This window comes from Mustela putorius, unplaced genomic scaffold (assembly GCF_011764305.1).
Source record: "Mustela putorius furo isolate JIRA1106 unplaced genomic scaffold, ASM1176430v1.1 tig00004035_pilon_pilon_pilon, whole genome shotgun sequence".
NCBI classification, from domain to species: domain Eukaryota; kingdom Metazoa; phylum Chordata; class Mammalia; order Carnivora; family Mustelidae; genus Mustela; species Mustela putorius.
Window position 1 is genome coordinate 3,190,696 of NW_025422171.1, and position 19,325 is coordinate 3,210,020.

Sequence of the window (19,325 nt, forward strand, 5' to 3'; positions counted from 1 at the left end):
TACCCAAACATACTTCCTCCGCAGACCCTAAGGGCCAGACTCACCTCTTCAGTTGTCCAACAATCATTTCCACCCATATGTCCTGCGAGTATCTCCATCTTATCAAGTCCAAAACAGGACTCATGATCTTTTCCTCCAAATTTGTTCTTCTTCTGGTTTTCTCCACCTCAGAAATTCATCCAGTTGTTCTCAAGTTGGAAATCTAGGTGTCATCTTTCACACCTCCCTCTTCATTTTTTGGATAGATCCCGAAGCTCCATGATTCTTCTTCCTAAGTATCTGTCAGGTTCATCAGTATTACTTGCACCCCCACTGCCATTCTCCTACCCAAGGCCCATGAGCTCTTGCCTGGCGGAGTGCAGGAGCCGTCTTAACTACTCCTCCTGCCTCCACTCTTTTTCATCCTAAACGTCTGTTCTGTACCACGCAGCCTGAGTGGTCTTCTCATCTGATTGTGTTCCTCATTACATTGCTTTGACATCCTGAATGGTATCCCAAGGCTTATGCTCTTTTATGTGATGTACAAGGCTCCTGGGAATCCAGCTGTGCTTTCTGCTCCAGCCCATCTCTGCCACTTCCCACCTACTGTTCTGCAACAAAGGATCTACCAGATTCTAGTTTATTGGATTCTGGTGACTAAACAAATATTCTGAGGAAGCTCTGAAATGCTGTGTTTATGCAGTCAACATCTGTAAATGTCCATGAACAAAACAATCCTTTGGGTCTTTGCACACAATGTATTTGCCTGACCAATTCCTCTACATCCTCTGGCTCCAACATCTCTTCTTCCAGGTCCTTTCCTGGGTGTCCCCAGAGACCCCATGCTGTACCTGCTACCTTGTGTGATTTTTTTGGTCAGTCCCCCCTATAACCTATGAGCTTCAGGGCTGCAGGCATTGTGTGGCTCTTGTTGACATTGTTTGCCCAGTACCTAGCCCAATACCTACCACATAGCAAATGCTCAGTTAAATATGTGGGATCAAATGACTGACTATTTTAATTTAAGTTGAAAGGACACTTTTGGGAAAAGAGGCTTGCTTGTAGCTTTGGTTAAGGACTTTAAGCAGATGGGTGTTGCATCTAGGTTCTGTGTATGAGATATGTGGGGGTAGAGTACAAATTTGAGACATAAAATATAATGATAGCTCTCCCTTAATGATGTGTTCACCATGGTCAGGTTCTTTATCTATAGCATCTCACGGTTATCCCCAACATGTAGATGAGAAGCAGTGTCAACAGGATAAGCAGCTTTGCCAAGGTCACTTGGTGGGTGTGGAAGGGAGCACTGAAGGTGGAGGCCAAGTGTTCCCACTTGGATGAGCTTCATGTTCCCAGTGTTACCTGGACTGTCCGTTTGGGGTCTGACATAATGCATGGAGGACATCTAACATTATCACAATTTTTCGTAAAATTATCACCAAGTCGTGGTCACCTGGCTTTAACATTTTGTTTGTATTATTACTAAGGTGCCTACTGTATGTGTGTGTTCAATATAGAGAAAGCAAGGAAATGTGATGTCAAGAGCCACTAGGCTGATTGATAGAGATAGTAGTAGCGTTTGCTATTTTGAATCACTTGGCCAATTTTTTCCAAATGATATCTCAAAAAAAGCAATGAAGTAATTCATTCCCTCACCAAGTATTTATTAACTAGAATGTAAGATGCTGTTTTACATTCTGGGTGAGAAAAAAAGAAAGAAATCAGACGGTCTTCATCTAGCAGGGTGAGAGGAGGCTAGCCATCCTTCACCAACACAGAGCAGGGAACACCAGTGCCACATACATGGGACCGTAAAGTGTGGGGTGCTCTGAGACTGAAGGCCATTTCTTTCTGGGGTGACAGGAGAAGGTGGCACACGGCCAGGTTGCCAGCAATGTTGTTCAATATTTACATGTTGATGAGCTTTTCATCTTATATAGAGCATTTAAAACTATAAATACTTAACCAATTTGGATTTGCATGTTCATCTCATGTACAGCATGCAAACATCACAACTGAATAGAAGAATTGTGTTTGTTACCGAGTCTAGCGGTATATCTGATCAGTTAAGTACAATTATTAAAACAATTCAGGTATTATTTGCATCACATCTAAAATGCTGTATATTTTTATTGGAAGGCCAAGATTCTTAACCCAGACACCCCAGAAGCATCTGATCTTTGGACCCAGACATTGAAAGCAAAAATTTGTATGTATATGTAAATGATTATCTTTCTGCTATAATTTTCATGTGACTCTTAAGGGAATAATGTTGAAAGATGTATATTTCACAAAAAGCTAAAGTGGATATTATTTATTAATTTCTCACACAAGATCCACATATTCTTTTTTTATAATAAATATGAACAACAAAATGATTTACATGCTGTAACTTTTTTATTGTTATGATTTATAACAGATAATGGGTCTAGAATATGCCATGGTGGCTTGGACTATGAGAAAAGTTTAAGCATTTAAGAAAAAATATTGGAGGCAAGTGATGTACTGTCTAAACTGAATGATCAGGACACACCCAAATCCTTAACTCTATTCTGCCTGTGCACCAGAAATAGAAAATCAACAAAGGACCTATCAGACTCTAGGATATTGGATTCTGGTGACTTTACAAATATTCTGAGGAAGCTTTGTAATGTATTTATGCAGTTGGCTGGGGCAACCATGCTACTGGGGAAACATGACAGCCAGTTTTGAATGGCAAGTTGTCTAGGGTTGGAGGCTGTTTTAGCTTGGGTTCTTCCAGACATAGACTCTGAGATAAGGATTCCAGTGCAAGGAGTTTATTTGTGAGGTGATTCTAGGAGACACAGGAAGGGGATTCAGATAGGAAAGAAAAGAGAGCGAATAAACATCACGTTCTCATGTAAGTACCACTGTGGGCAGCTGGGGCTTATTTCCACTGGAGGCCAGTGTTTATCATGTGCCTCTAGGAGACCATACTCTGATGGAAGTAGTGGGGTATTTCCTCACTGACTTCTCTTGGTCATTGTTGAGAGTTGCCCTTGGGAGAGGCTGCTGATGCCCCAATGCTTCTAGACTGCTTGGTGGGAGAGTAATGTGGGATCCAGTTTGGATGAGGCCTGCAGGGAAACAGTTAAGAGGGTTGGCAGCGGGGAAGTTCTGCCAACCTGTAAGAAAGTGGCAGATGATGAACATATAGGGGCAGGAGCACCCACAATTTCTGTTACAGATAGCTTTTACTGTGATGGCCAGGCTACTGAACAGTGCTTAAGGTCAGAGAACCCCTAGATTCTCTCCATTGCTCACTCCCTTTGAGCACTGTAATCAGTACAGGTTATCACTCATAGGTACGTAGCAAGATGGCAGCACTCAGGCTGGAGCAGTCCCTGAGGTTGTAGGAAGTGCCGTTGTAGGCGAGTGGGTATGGCAACGGGAAGGACAGTGACATCAATGTTGGTTTGATGTTAGAAATGATTAAGGCAAAGGAGTGTCCTTTTTCTTCAGCTTTGAAGTGCTTTGCACTAAAGTAGTTGGCTTACCAAAGTGCTTCAGAACTATGGTCATGTATCACATAGCTATGTCTGTCCCTCCCACCTTCCCTCCTGTCCGTCCCTCTCCTGCCCTCCTTCTTTAATTCAACCTTTCCTTTCTTTCTCTTCCTAAGACCTTTTACTCAGAAAGCCTTCTCTTCTTTCAGTGTACTATTTTCCTCATCCTGTCCTTTTTGTTCTGAACCTTCGAGGACAGAGATCATATTTTATTGATCTTTGTATTATTGATGCTTAGCAGAGTTTCTGGCATAGGATAGGTCTTGAGAAAATGTTTGTTGAATGAATACATCTCTTTGATGTACTGAAATAGGCTGTCTGGGGCTCTTGGTGGCCAGGGCAAGTCCCCCCTGGGAAACAGCCTCTTCTTGTCCCTCTTGCCTCTCAAATCATGGGCCGCCTCCACTGTGCATGCAAAAGGAGACTCAGATTTCCAGAGTCCAAAGGAAACTGAAGTCTTCTTGGGGTTCAGCCAGCTAAAATAATCTTTCAAAACGAAAACTTCCCTTCTGACAATTGGCAGAAAACACTGTTATGAAAAACTTGTGAATTATTCTATAGCTGCTATTGAAAGAAATCTTATGTCTTTGTAATGAACAACTGACAAAATTAACCAAAAATAAACAAGCAAAAAAACAAAACAAAACAAAACAAAACAAACCACAACAATCCTGAGTTTTAATTAAATGCCATGTCCCCGATACCATCATGTCTCCCACAGGGTTCCCAACTGTGGCTAAAATGACTGGTACTTTTCTTGTCCCATTGTCTGTACACTCATGTTTATTATTATCTTTTGAGTCTCTGACAAAGGCAATACATGTATGTTGTAGAAAATTTAGGGGCAAAAGATATGAGGCTATGAAAATAATTTCATCATTCAGTGATAAAAATCATTAACATGTAGGTAGAAAATCTCTTCATGGCTATAACACAGATAATGTTTTACTTTATTGCATGGGCGGGGAGTGGCAGCAAGAGCAGAGGACGGGCAGGGAAAAGCAATGTTTTACTTTATAACAAGCTGACAGGACTTATTTCGGTTTTTATTTCATTAAAAGGCAGGGATGTCTGAAAAGGGGTCCTACTGATGCCATTTCCCAGTGAAGTTGCCCTAAACTGGGAGCAGAATTTTAGAAATCAAAGTAACATGAGATACAACTTGTTGAAGCAAAACTTTTACGATGCTTCAGGAAATTCACTCGCGTAGAATAAATATTTTCTTTTTTTCATGCCACCTAGCTGCTGAAATCTGGACTAATCATTCCACTTCAGATCTTGAAGCTAGCCTGCAATGGAATAAACTGCTCCCGGGAGATTTTACTTATTTCATTAACTTCTCCCCAATTATTTTTACTGAAGTATGCTAAAATAACATGTCACTGAACATTTTGGTTTATGTGATGAGGTTCAGCCAATGAAAGCATGAGCTGGAACACAGCTGTATTCGAAGGTTGACATAGAAAGGATTGAAAAGAATCTGTGAGTATTTGGAAAGCGTTTTTAAAGGACACGGAACATTTATTCGAATAGAGGGCTTAGTTGGTATGTTGAGGACGGTGCCTCGAGCCACCTGAGTCACACAGCTGTCTGGTGGAGTCTGTGATTACGTGAATACTCAGTGTGGGATAGGTTACAACTGCTATTGTTGGGTTACAATGTCCTGGCCAAAAAGCAGAAGTACAGAAAGAGCCAAGTTGGGTTAGTTTACATTTACTGACAAATGTAGAGTCTTCATGAGTGCTTGGAGAAGTGGCCAAGTCCAGTGAGATTCAAGGTATTTATGCTACAGATTCCAGGCAACACCTGGGGTTATAGAACAACAGCAACCATCATGACCTCAGCCACACCACCACAAGAACATTTATTTGGAAATTAAAATAGGGATTGTATCAGTAACATTTCCCTGTGCTTGCTTAAATATAGATGAAATACCGTATGACCATTTAGAAACTCCTGCAAAACCCACCTTGTCACCTTGCCCACTACCCAAGAGAAAAGACCTCTAGATTGACCTTGAATGCTTCCCTATAAGAAGATGCTAGTATTTGAGCACATCATGTGCTTTTTTTCAGAAAGTACAAGATGGGTCTGGGGCCATCTCATTATGTCAGAAGGTAAGGAAGGCTCACAGAAAGGTAGGAATGTCTCAAAAGGACACAGGGACAGGCTTTAGAGGCTCTCACTGGGCTCGTGAGAGACAATCTAAGCATTAAAATGAGTGATGACCATAATGGGTTGTAATTCATTGAGTAGTGTAAGAATCCCCCAGGACAATAGTGATAACAAATAAACGGAGAATAAAAGGGGAGTTCTTTTAAGGTGGAATGCCATTTGGTAAATGTAGAAAGAATAGATTCAGAAAGTTACCATTTTGTAACCATTAGAGTAAAAATTGATTTAGAATTATCAATGAATGCCAAAAGTATTGGGTGAGAGGTTAGAGAGGAATAGGATAGTCACATGGTCCCAAATCTTTCTCATACATGACTTATGAACCATAGGGTAAAAATGGTAACTTTATAGTGAAGACACCTGGAAGACCCCATATCAACCAACCCAGCAGTCAAAGTTTACATCCTCCATCATGGGAGAAACTAACATGCAGCTCTGGTTTGTAGGCCCTTAGAGCATCTCTTACCTCACATCTCTGTCCGATATGCATAACCTGAATCTAATTTAAATTGAGGGACAATTTGCCTGAAATCTTCAAAAGTGCCAGTGTTGTGTAAGACAGAAAGGTGGAGGAAGTACTCCAGACTAAGGAGATTAAAGAGATAGGACAACTTAATGTAGCACGGATTTTGGACTGAATTCTGGATCAGAGGAAAAACTGATGGGAAGGCATTGTAGAGGCAATTGATGAAATCTGAATAAGGCCTATAGATTAGAGAACCTTGTCAGGTCAAAGTTAATTTTTCTGAAATTTTTATTGTTTGTTATAACAGAAGAGAACATTCTTATCTCTGGAAGATGCATGCTGAGGGATTTTGGTATGAAAAGGCAGGAGGTTGTCTGCTAACTCTCTAGAGGTTCAGAAAAAAATATCTAATTTTTAAAAATTATAGCACATGACTCTACATGGAGTATATAAAATGTGTTGTTGTATATAAAAAAGGATGATAAAGCAAATGTGGCAGTGTTAAAATTGTGAATCTGAATAGAAGGGGTATGGGAGTTCTTTGTACTATACTTGTAATTCTTATAAATGATTTCATCATGAAAGTTCAAAGAAAAGCTGGTTACTAATATTACCACAATTTTCAGGGGGAGGTAGGCCCTTCTGTCTTGGCAGACCAGCCGTATGTCATTGCTCGTCCTGCCTTGGCTTCCTTTATTTTGGTTCTTTATACAGCTTTTGCTTTGGTGCTTCTGTCCTCCTACCTAGCAAGTGACTCCCCCTTCTTTGGATTCCAGGTGATAAGTGAGGGCTGGCCTTCCCTCCTCCCTGCCCACTTGCTTTTCACCATATTGTTTCTTATCACAAGGCTTTCTACCTTCCTCTTCATGCTGTGGGCAGCCATAGTTAGGCTCCATGGTGTTGCTTAGATGGCCCATCTCTTCTGACCTGCTACTTGAGTGGACAGGCCTTTTGTTTTCCCCACTGGAAGCACTGTCATTTAGGTGGGTAAAGAATGACTTCTTCGGGAATTACCAGACAATCTTACCATGTGCTTTTCTCTTTCTCAAAACTACATTATCAAAAATTCAAGACTTCAAGGGCCACCCAAGTCTGGCAGAGTGTTTGTTTTAGTACTTTTACCTCTTCACTCCCTCTGCCCATTAAGTTGAGGGCCCAACTGCAGACCTTAACGAAATTCTACCACTCTCTCATGAGTTGGATATGAGATCAACTATTATGTAAGGATAACTCTTTCACACTAAGGGAGTTTGATCTTCTTGGCCTTAAGACAATTAGCGAAAGTACTATAACTAAGCAAGACCTGAAAAATGCCAAGTTTTGGTTTATGTGCCTAATGGGCTATGGTTTTCATACTAGGATTTCCTGGTTCTTTTTTTTTTTTTTTAATTTGTTCCAGGAAGAGGAATTTGATGGAGCTTATGGACCCTCTAAGACTTCGTTAGGTTATGTAATTATTTTATCAGGAAGCAGGGTTTTAGATATTGCTGCAATTATTCTCTTTTTCCTAAGGCAAATATATATAAGGCAGGGACTTGATGATCGTGTGGTAGCCACCACAGTCTTTCTGTTCATGACATGCTATGTTTAGTGGCATTACCAAAGTCCCTGCCTTCCAAACACTTTGCTTTCTTATTTTATATTTATATCAGTGAACTGGTAGTTCAACCCTACTTGCTGAAGGTCATTCATCTAGTCTTGCTGAAAATAAAGTACTCCTGTGTTTGCATCAGGTGGTGGGAAAAAATCCATGGAAAGTAGCTAACAGATTGGAGTACTTACTGGTCTTCTAAAACCTCCCACAGTCCCCTTTTTCCCCTTTTATATTTAGAACGCTAGTAAGCTAAAGCATCTTTCAGAGGATAACAACTCTACTTTTGTCCTTAACCAAAATAGGGGCCAATCATTAAAAACTGCATCACTATTTGCAAATGTTCAGCTTTTGAAAACAATGATATGGTTAAAAAAAAAAAAAAGGGACAGACAGCCCTTTAAAACAATCATGACCACTGTAAGTTACTCAGCTTTGATAATTTCTTCTTTCTTCATATAGCCTTGACCTTGGCTAAGAGAATGTGATTTATAACATAAGTGAATGTCAAGAGGGCAAAAACTATGTCATACATGTTCTGAGCTTGCCACTCTCTGTTTTAAAATATAAATCATACAACATTTGTATTAAATAAATTAGAAAGTTTGTGTATATGATTAGTCGTTTTAAGGAATTATTTTTTAGAATATGTTTATAAAATGTCTATTTTCTATATTATGATTTTAAAATTATCCTTTAATTTAAAAATGAAACACACACACACACACACACACACTCACACACACACAAGGTTAAAAAAATAAAATAAAACACATTAAGACCTAACACAAGAAGCAGTGGTCCCTGGGCTATCCTTTCTCATCCCTGGGTCTTTTCTCAGGGGCAACCACTTTTATCTCTTTTAGTTGTTTCTTATATTAGTCATTGCTAGTCCCTAAATATGGTGTTTATACTGTTATTTCTTTATTCTGATGGGATAGATGAGGCTTCAGTTAATATCCACATCCTTCTCACCATTTATCCCAGTACCTCAATATAGTCATACCTAACTCTTTGTGTACTTTCATTATTGGATTACTCTGTTACTTTAGGAAGAATGTGCAGACCTTTGTTTCTTTTTGTATTCAGTTTCAGGACTGGTTTTGTAATTTTTAGGGCCCAATGGAATATAAAAATGCCGGGGCCTTGTTTGAAAATTATCCTGAATATCAAGATGAAGACACAAGATCATTAAACCTTCCTGGGGCCATTCTAGGCATGGGCTGTGTGTGACTGTATAGGTTGTACATCCCACCTTGGTTTTTACCCCATCTTATTCTTCAGCTCCCTTTCTTCTCTTTGCCTCTACTGTCATTTCTTCTTACTTTTATTTTTAATTTATTTTAGTTTTTAAAAAAGTTTTATTTCTTTATTTTAGAGACAGAGTATGTGTGAGTAGTGGGGGGAAAGGCAGACAGAGAAAATTTCAGGCAGACTCACCATTGAGAGTGGAGCCTGACAAGGTGCTCAATCTCATGGCTCCAGGATCATGACCTGAGCCAAAATAGAAAGTCTGATGCTTAACTGACTGAGTCACCCAGGTGCCCCCATTTCTTCATACTTTTAAAATATCAAGATTAATAGTCATAAATAATAATATCTAAGTTGAGCTTTAACATTCAGTGCATTATTGTGACTCTTGCAGAACCAAATAAAGCTTTATTTTTTCTTTCTTTCTTGTATATCCTTTTGTTTTTCCTGGAGTTTCTAATTGCTTTTACTTTTGCCTTGTCTTTTTACTTTTATCGCATTCTCAGTTTTAACCAACTTTGCTCAGTCTATCTAATTATCTGTTCAATCTGATTTTCTTCCCCGAGACCTTCTCCAATCCCAGATGAAGGGTCCTGCCATCCTGCCTCCTCCTTTTCCAATCCGGACTTAATTCTCTCCAGGCTGGCTTCCTGCTGTGTGATTCTGGGACTTTTCTTTATTGTTTCCCTGGTTTGGCTTCACTGCTTCCTAGATCTTGAGATTTGATTCATCTTGGTTTATCCTTTGCATGCTCTAATGCCTCCTCAAATAAGTTAGATGTAGGGAATGTGGGAAGAAATTGCTGAGTCCTTCCATTTCTAAAGATGTCTACATTTTATTCTCACTTTGGACTTGTAGTTATGAACAGAATTCTAGGTTGAAAATAATTTTCTCTCAGAGTTTTGAGAGTATTGTTCATTGTTGTTGGCATTCACTGTTATTGATTAGAAGACAAACTGATCCCTTTTATTTCATACTGAGCCTGATTTTTCTCTCTGTGAACAATTTCCTCTTCATTCTTGGTGTTCTGAATTTCACAATGTTGCATGCAGGCGTGACATAAGTGTGGATCCTTTCTTATTTATTACTCTAGGCATGTGGGAGCATTTTAAACATGGAGATTGCTATCTTTTAAGCTTTAGAAGATTCTTTTGAATACATTTTTTGATAATTTCTTCCCCTCTGTTTTTCCCTCTTTTTGAACTACTGTTAAGTGGATCTTGGAGTCTTGGACTCATTCTATATGTCTATTATCTGTTATATTGCTTTTGTCTCTCTTTTAGTTATTTTTAGGAAGCTTTCCCAATTTACCTTTCAATATTCCTTTTAGTTTATCATGTTTTTTAATCTTGAAAAATTTCATTTCTCTCTAGTGTTTTTTTACATAGTATTCTGTTTTTGTTTTATGAATACAAAACCTCTCTAATGAATACACAAATGGGAGTATTCAAATTATTACTGAATACCTCATTGTATTTTTGTTTTGTTTTTTAAAATTTACTTACCCTGGTCTTTTTTTCCTCACTGATGGAGGCTTATATGTTGGTGATCCTTGGCTGAACTTTTAAACTTTTAAGACGAAGCAGTAAAAGCCCGATGCCAAGTGCTATACATGTGAATGGCATTTGTGAATTGTTGGTGTTTGCATTGGGGTGGTTGATGGTCATGGAATATTTTTACTGGGAGATTTCTGTATACTAGAATCCATAGTTCTTTCTTCTGTAGTGGGATGAAATTCTAGATTTGTTTTGCTCAAAGATATTTTCATGGTTGAAAATTAGTGTATATGAAATTGACTCCTTCTTATAATAACCTTCAATTATTTATTCACTTGTCTCCCCAGGGCTCCCTCCTCTCCCCTCTGCTTTCCTGGTTTGGTTGCGCTCTCAGGTGCTGTCCTTCATGGTTCTGATATTTCTAGGCACTGAGCCTCTGGAATTCTATCTGGAAGGCTGCCCTCCTGAGCTCAATTGCTTCATATGTTTGCTTTATTTGTCACTCATTCTGTCCTGCTCCATCATTTCCATCATCTCCACAGCTTCTCACTCCCATAAATTCCATTAACTCTCTTCTCACTCTTCTTTTCTTTATCATTGTTGGCTTTTTTTCCCCCCTGTTATATAAATGAGATCTTAGGAGGAGGCTGTAACTTGCTGTATTTTTGAGGAAGTCGTAAATCTTTCTTTAAACTGCCCATGGCATCTGAATGTGCTGAAGATGGTCTTGTCCACTTTCTATGAAGCCAGCATTACCCTGATCCCCAAACCAGGCAAAAACCCTACCAAAAAGGAGAATTTAAGACCAATATCACTGATGAATATGGACGCTAAGATTCTCAACAAGATCCTAGCAAACAAGATCCAACAGCACATTAAAAAGATTATCCACCATGACCAGGTGGGATTCATCCCTGGGCTACAAGGATGGTTCAACATTCGCAAATCAATCAATGTGATAGAACAAATCAATAAGAGAAGAGAGAAGAACCACATGGTCCTCTCAATTGATGCAGAAAAAGCATTTGACAAAATCCAGCATCCGTTCCTGATTAAAACGCTTCAAAGTATCGGGATAGAGGGAACATTCCTGAACTTCATCAAATCTATTTATGAAAGACCCACAGCAAATATCATCCTCAATGGGAAAAAGCTTGCAGCCTTCCCATTGAGATCAGGAACATGACAAGGATGCCCACTCTCACCACTCTTGTTCAACATAGTATTAGAAGTCCTAGCAACAGCCATCAGACAAGAAAGAGAAATAAAAGGTACCCAAATTGGCAACAAAGAAGTCAAACTCTCTCTCTTCACAGATGACATGATTCTTTATATGGAAAACCCAAAAGACTCCACCCCCAAACTACTAGAACTCATACAGCAATTCAGTAATGTGGCAGGATACAAAGTCAATGTACAGAAATCAGTGGCTTTCTTATACACTAACAATGAAAATACAGAAAGGGAAATTAGAGAATTGATTCCATTTACTATAGCACCAAGAACCATAAGATACCTGGGAATAAACCTAACCAAAGAGGTAAAGGATCTGTACTCAAGGAAGTACAGAACACTCATGAAAGAAATTGAAGAAGACACAAAAAGATGGAAGACCATTCCATGCTTTTGGATCGGAAATATTGTTAAAATGTCTATACTGCCTAGAGAGATCTATACTTTTAATGCCATTCCAATCAAAATTCCACTGGTATTTTTCAAAGAGCTGGAGCAAATAATCCTAAAATTTGTATGGAATCAGAAGAGACCTGGAATCGCTAAGGAAATATTGAAAAACAAAAATAAAACAGGGGGCATCACGTTACCTGAATTCAAGCTTTACTACAAAGCTGTGATCACCAAGACAGCATGGTACTGGCATAAAAACAGACACATAGACCAGTGGAACAGAGTAGAGTGTCACTCTACTCGATATGGACCCTCAACTCTATGGTCAAATAATCTTCAACAAAGCAGGAAAAAATATACAGTGGAAAAAAGACAGTCTCTTCAATAAATGGTGCTGGGAAAACTCGACAGCTATATGTAGAAGAATGAAACTCGACCATTCTTTTACACCGTACACAAAGATAAGTTCAAAATGGATAAAAGACCTCAACGTGAGACAGGAATCCATCAGAATCCTAGAGGAGAACATAGGCAGTAATCTCTTCGATATCACCCACAGCAACTTCTTTCAAGATATGTCTCCAAAGGCAAAGGAAACAAAAGCAAAAATAAACTTTTGGGACTTCATCAAAATCAAAAGCTTCTGCACAGCAAAGGAAACAGTCAAAAAAACAAAGAGGCAACCCACGGAATGGGAGAAGATATTTGCAAATGACAGTACAGACAAAAGGTTGATATCCAGGATCTATAATGAACTCCTCAAACTCAACACACACAAAACAGGCAATCATATAAAAAATGGGCGGAAGATATGAACAGACACTTCTCCAATGAAGACATACAAATGGCTATCAGGCACATGAAAAAATGTTCATCATCACTAGCTCTCAAGGAGATTCAAATTAAAACCACATTGAGATATCACCTTATACCAGTTAGAATGGCCAAAATTAACAAGACAGGAAACAACATGTGTTGGAGGGGATGTGGAGAAAGGGTAACCCTCTTACACTGTTGGTGGGAATGCAGGTTGGTGCAGCCTCTTTGGAGAACAGTGTGGAGATTCCTCAAGAAATTAAAAATAGAACTTCCCTATGACCCTGCAATTGCACTCGTGGGTATTTACCCCAAAGATACAGATGTAGTGAAAAGAAGGGCCATTGGTACCCCAATGTTTATAGCAGCAATGGCCACAGTCGCCAAACTGTGGAAAGAACCAAGATGCCCTTCAACGGACGAATGGATAGGGAAGATGTGGTCCATATACACTATGGAGTATTATGCCTCCATCAGAAAGGATGAATACCCAACTTTTGTAGCAACATGGATGGGACTGGAAGAGATTATGCTGAGTGAAATAAGTCAAGCAGAGAGTGTCAATTATCATATGGTTTCACTTATTTGTGGAGCATAACAAATAGCATGGAGGACATGGGGAGTTAGAGAGGAGAAGGGAGTTGGGGGTAATTGGAAGGGGAGGTGAATCATGAGAGACTATGGACTCTGAAAAACTATCTGAGGGGTTTGAAGTGGCGTGGGGGCGATGGGAGGTTGGGGTACCAGGTGGTGGGTATTATAGAAGGCACGGATTGCATGGAGCACTGGGTGAGGTGAAAAAATAATGAATACTGTTGTGCTGAAAATAAATAAATTTAATTAAAAAAAAAAGATGGTCTTGTCCAATACTTACCAACTGCTTTCATGCAAAATACTGTTTTATTCTGGTCATACCTCTCACTTTGTAGAGTTGGAGAAAAATCCATGTACATTTATGTAGGAAAATCATAGATTATATAATATCTATGTTTCTATGTATCTGCGTATTATTATATGCATAGGAAAACCATTTCTGCTAGATAAGTGATTGAAATGGGCAGAGCCTGTTAATGGAGTTTCAGAGAGAAGGTAAACATGGCCACCTTTGGAATGGATAGGAATTTTTTTTTGTTCTTTTTAACCAGCAGAATGTTTAAAAAGTGTGTGTGTGTGTGTGTGTGTGTGTGTGTGTTTTAAGTGGCTTCAGACTAATAGGTATTCTTCAATTCATGAGATCTCCTTTCTTTTTATTTTATGATATTTGAGATTTACCTTTTTTCAAACATGTAAATAGGTTGTTTAGTAAAGTATGTTTTTTTCATCCAGGGTTTGGGGCAAACACTGCAAGAATCATGCATAAAATGAGGGAATTTGTTCAACTGCCCCCACATGCATAGAGTATTCTAATTATACTACTTAGCAGTTTACATTTCTTTACTACTCAGCAGTTACATTGGTGATTTATACCTGCTTAACCACAGCTCCTTCTCCTTATGGGACAGAGTCTTCCTAAGTGTAAGTTTGAACATTAGCCTCAGAGGTGTTTCTAAGCTTTTCTAAGACCTTGTTAACACCTTGCATAAATTTCTGTCTGTAGCATTTCAGGAATTTCCATATGCATATTTTTACTTCCAAGAAAAGCAAAGTGCCTACCAGTTCTTAAAGACCTCTCTCTCTGCTTCTCCTCTAATTGCCCAGCAGACAGTGGCAATATCCAGCAAGTATTGCCAAGCATTTAGTGTAAATGTTGGGACATTAGTACTCTAGCCTCACAGTGGGGTGATAAGGGAAATGGCTGTGACATTTGAAAATGTGTGACCTGTAGTAATGTCCATGGGCACTCGATCTGAATATTGGAGATAGGGATTAAATAGGTCCATTGAAAACGGAACAGGAGAAAATGAAATGAAGTTAAAGAAGTTTAATTTGGCTAATGATAAATCTGTTAGATGGTTTAGTTATTGGTTTTTGTTATTTTTTTAAACAAACATACAGCATTTACTAGGTGTCAAGCAGTATGCAAATATCTTACTGAATTATTCCCATTTGACAGGTATTATCATCTATAATTTACAAAATGGATGGAAATGGATGCTGAAAGAGGCTGTAAGAAGAACTTTCTATGATTAATAAGTGGCAGAGCTGCCACTTGAATCTGGCTTGAGAACCTAGTCTTTTCATGGGCATCTTGCCTGCCTCACTTTGTCTCTGTTGGCAACCTTTGTTTGTTCTTTGCCTGGAAAACCCTCTATTACTTTCTGAAATTCAGTTCCTCTTGTAAGTCCTAACATAAATACCAGCCAGCATAATGTCTGTTTAGGTAGTAGAATCTCAATCAACGTTAATTACCTACCATATTTTCTATGAGAATTTCCCCAACTGCCAACTTGATGTTAATTTTTCTCTTTCAAGTTCCTGTTCTATTTTGTTTATCTTTCCATGCCATTCACCACTGTTTACGCACATGTCTGTATCCCGTACTAGAATGCAAGCTGTCTGAGGTCAACAGGTGGATTTGGCTTTCTTTCTGTGTAATCCTCATAGGCGGACTTAGTATCTTCTACATACTTGACCTTAATGGGCTCATGTTAAGGCAGGACCAGATCATCATAAGTATGGGCTTGATTTTTATGATCCTGTAAGATAAGTAGGGCCTAGTTGTATAGATATAATTTCTGCCTGTTTTTTTTTTTAAATCATTGTTTTCTGGGAGAAATAGAAGACTCAATAAAAACTACAAGACTACTCAGAAAAAAAAAATGAATATTTACCAGATTCTAAGATATTTGAAGGCAGTAACCATTTTAGGTTCATCCTAATGCCCCACTCAGTAACTACACATTGCCTTGCACATACAGTAGAGATTACTGGCATACCTCACTTTATTGTGCTGTGTTTTATCGATACTGCATTTTTTACAAATCGATGGTTTGTGGCAACCCTGCATTGAACAAGTCTGTCCGCACCATTTTTCCATCAGTGTTTTGCTTCCTTTGTGTCTCTGTGTCATATTTTGGTATTCTCCCAGTGCTGTTTGCTAGAGTGATCTGTGATTAGTGATTCTAACTTGCTGAAAACTCAGATGATGATTAGCACATTTTAGCAATAAAGTATTTTTAATAAAGGTATGTATACTGTGTTTTTAGGCATAATGTTATCACACACTTAATAGACACTATAGTGTAAACGTAACTTTGATATGCACTGGGAAACCAGAAAGTTCATCTGATTCCACAGTGATATTTGCTTTATTGTGGTGTTCTGGAATGCATCCCACAGTTTCTCCTAGGTATGCCTGTATTTGAAACTGTGTTGACTGGTAAGCCAAAGGCAAAAAGTTATGCTCCAAAACAAGGCTAACCCATGCAGGGTGAAGCATACCTTGAAATAAATTTTATCCTGCTGACACCACCTCATGCTGACCTCTTGAAAGTCTGGGAATTCCTAAGCGGTTTTAAGTAGGATTCTTTTTTTTTCTTAAATGTTTGCGTGAATTCTCTTCAGTCTTTCATTCTCACTTCCTGCAGCAATTTTCATTCTTATCCTTTGCTGTAATTGCTGGTTATTAAAAGTCTGTGTGAATGTGTTATGAAACAAAATTGTATTGTACGAATATTCTTATCCTGGGGTTTTTCTTTTCTGTGTTGCTGTGAGAAATTTCTTTTTTACCTCCTGTCAAGTCTCTAAAGGGATTTTCGCAGCTAATTTGGGATAATAAAGGCATTCTTACTGTAATGCAGCTATTCTTGTTAATATATATGTATTTCAGTGGCTTGTATTTAAACCTGCCTGAACTGAATGAAATTTCCCACAGAATGCCTTTTAAAGGATGACTTCATTTCATGCCTCTTGATGGTTCTGCCCAACACCTACCCATTCTCTAAGTGACCCTACAACTCAGCCTTGATTTCTTCACATAAAACAGCTCCTCTAGGGCTTTCTGGTTTGTTCACTGAGGTAGAAATTGCAGGCACTGAGAAATCAGAGGTCAAAAATTGTCAAGGAAGACACAAAGCTGTTTGGCTTAAAGGTCATCTTTGTGCCTGAAAGCTAAATAGACAGTGGAAAACAGAAAGTTAATCAATGTTTTACTCTGAGAATGCTTTGCTTGGCCATTTGAAATAAATATCCATTAAACACATGAAACACACCTTGTTGACCCCTAGATCTTAAGAAATCTATTGCTGTTGATTTCGTTGCTTTGTTTTCTTTATGAAGGAAGCACATACACTTAGTGTGAAGTGTCTCTTCCCTTTCCCTCTTCACCTGCTTTTGCTTCTGTCCCTATTCTCAGGAAAACCCCCACCCAAGGGATCTTCCTACCTTCTTAGGTCACTTCTCTTTTAAAGAAAATGATTCTTTCCTTGTGTAATGATTAATTTTATGTCAACTTGGCTGAACTTCAGTGCCCAGGTGATTGGTCAAAAACGACTCCAGATATTGTTGTAAAGGTATTTTGTAGATGTGATTGACATCTATAATCAAGTAGCTTTGAGTAAAGGAGATTATTCCTGATAACATGAGTGGGCCTCATCTAATCAGTCAAAGGCCAGAAGAACAAGAATTGAGGTTTCCTGGGGAAGAGCAAAAGCTGGCTCACGACTAGAATATAAATGCTTGCCTAAGTTTCCAGCTACTGGGCTGCCTATAAATTCAGACTTGCCCTATAATCACATAATTAATTGCATGAGCCCATTCTTTTTTTTTTTTTAATATAATTTTTTATTTTTTATAAACATATATTTTTATCCCCAGGGGTACAGGTCTGTGAATCACCAGGTTTACACACTTCACAGCACTCACCAAAACACATACCCTCCCCAATGTCCATAATACCACCCCCTTCTCCCAAACCCCCTCCCCCCAGCAACCCTCAGTTTGTTTTGTGAGATTAAAAGTCACTTATGGGGGCGCCTGGGTGGCTCGGTGGGTTAAGCCACTGCCTTCAGCTCAGGTCATGATCTCAGGGTCCTGGGATCGAGTCCCGCATCGGGCCCTCTGCTCAGCGGAGAGCCTGCTTCCCTCTCTCTCTCTCTCTGGCTGCCTCTCCATCTACTTGTGATTTCTCTCTGTCAAATTAATAAATAAAAAAAAAAAAAATCTTAAAAAAAAAAAAAAAAAAAAAAAAAAAAAAAAAAAAAAAAAAAAAAAAAAAGTCACTTATGGTTTGTCTCCCTCCCAATCCGATCTTCTTTCATTTATTCTTCTCCTACCCACTTAAGCCCCCATGTTGCATTACCACTTCCTCATATCAGGGAGATCATATGATAGTTGTCTTTCTCCGCTTGACTTATTTCGCTAAGCATGATACGCTCTAGTTCCATCCATGTTGTCGCAAATGGCAAGATTTCATTTCTTTTGATGGCTGCATAGTATTCCATTGTGTATATATACCACATCTTCTTGATCCATTCATCTGTTGATGGACATCTAGGTTCTTTCCATAGTTTGGCTATTGTGGACATTGCTGCTATAAACATTCGAATACACGTGCCCCTTTGGATCACTACGTTTGTATCTTTAGGGTAAATGCCCAATAGTGCAATTGCTGGGTCATAGGGCAGTTCTATTTTCAACATTTTGAGGAACCTCCATGCTGTTTTCCAGAGAGGTTGCACCAGCTTGCATTCCCACTAACAGTGTAGGAGGGTTCCCCTTTCTCCGCATCCTCGCCAGCATCTGTCATTTCCTGACTTGTTGATTTTAGCCATTCTGACTGGTGTGAGGTGATATCGCATTGTGGTTTTGATTTGTATTTCCCTGATGCCGAGTGATATGGAGCACTTTTTCATGTGTCTGTTGGCCATCTGGATGTCTTCTTTGCAGAAATGTCTGCTCATGTCCTCTGCCCATTTCTTGATTGGATTATTTGTTCTTTGGGTGTTGAGTTTGCTAAGTTCTTTATAGATTCTGGACACTAGTCCTTTATCTGATATGTCGTTTGCAAATATCTTCTCCCATTCTGTCAGTTGTCTTTTGATTTTGTTAACTGTTTCCTTTGCTGTGCAAAAGCTTTTGATCTTGATGAAATCCCAATAGTTCATTTTTGCCCTTGCTTCCCTTGCCTTTGGCGTTGTTCCTAGGAAGATGTTGCTGTGGCTGAGGTCAAAGAGGTTGCTGCCTGTGTTCTCCTCAAGGATTTTGATGGATTCCTTTCGCACATTGAGGTCCTTCATCCATTTTGAGTCTATTTTTGTGTGTGGTGTAAGGAAATGGTCCACTTTCATTTTTCTGCATGTGGCTGTCCAATTTTCCCAGCACCATTTATTGAAGAGGCTGTCTTTTTTCCATTGGACATTCTTTCCTGCTTTGTCGAAGATTAGTTGACCATAGAGTCGAGAGTCTATTTCTGGGCTCTCTATTCTGTTCCATTGATCTATGGGTCTGTTTTTGTGCCA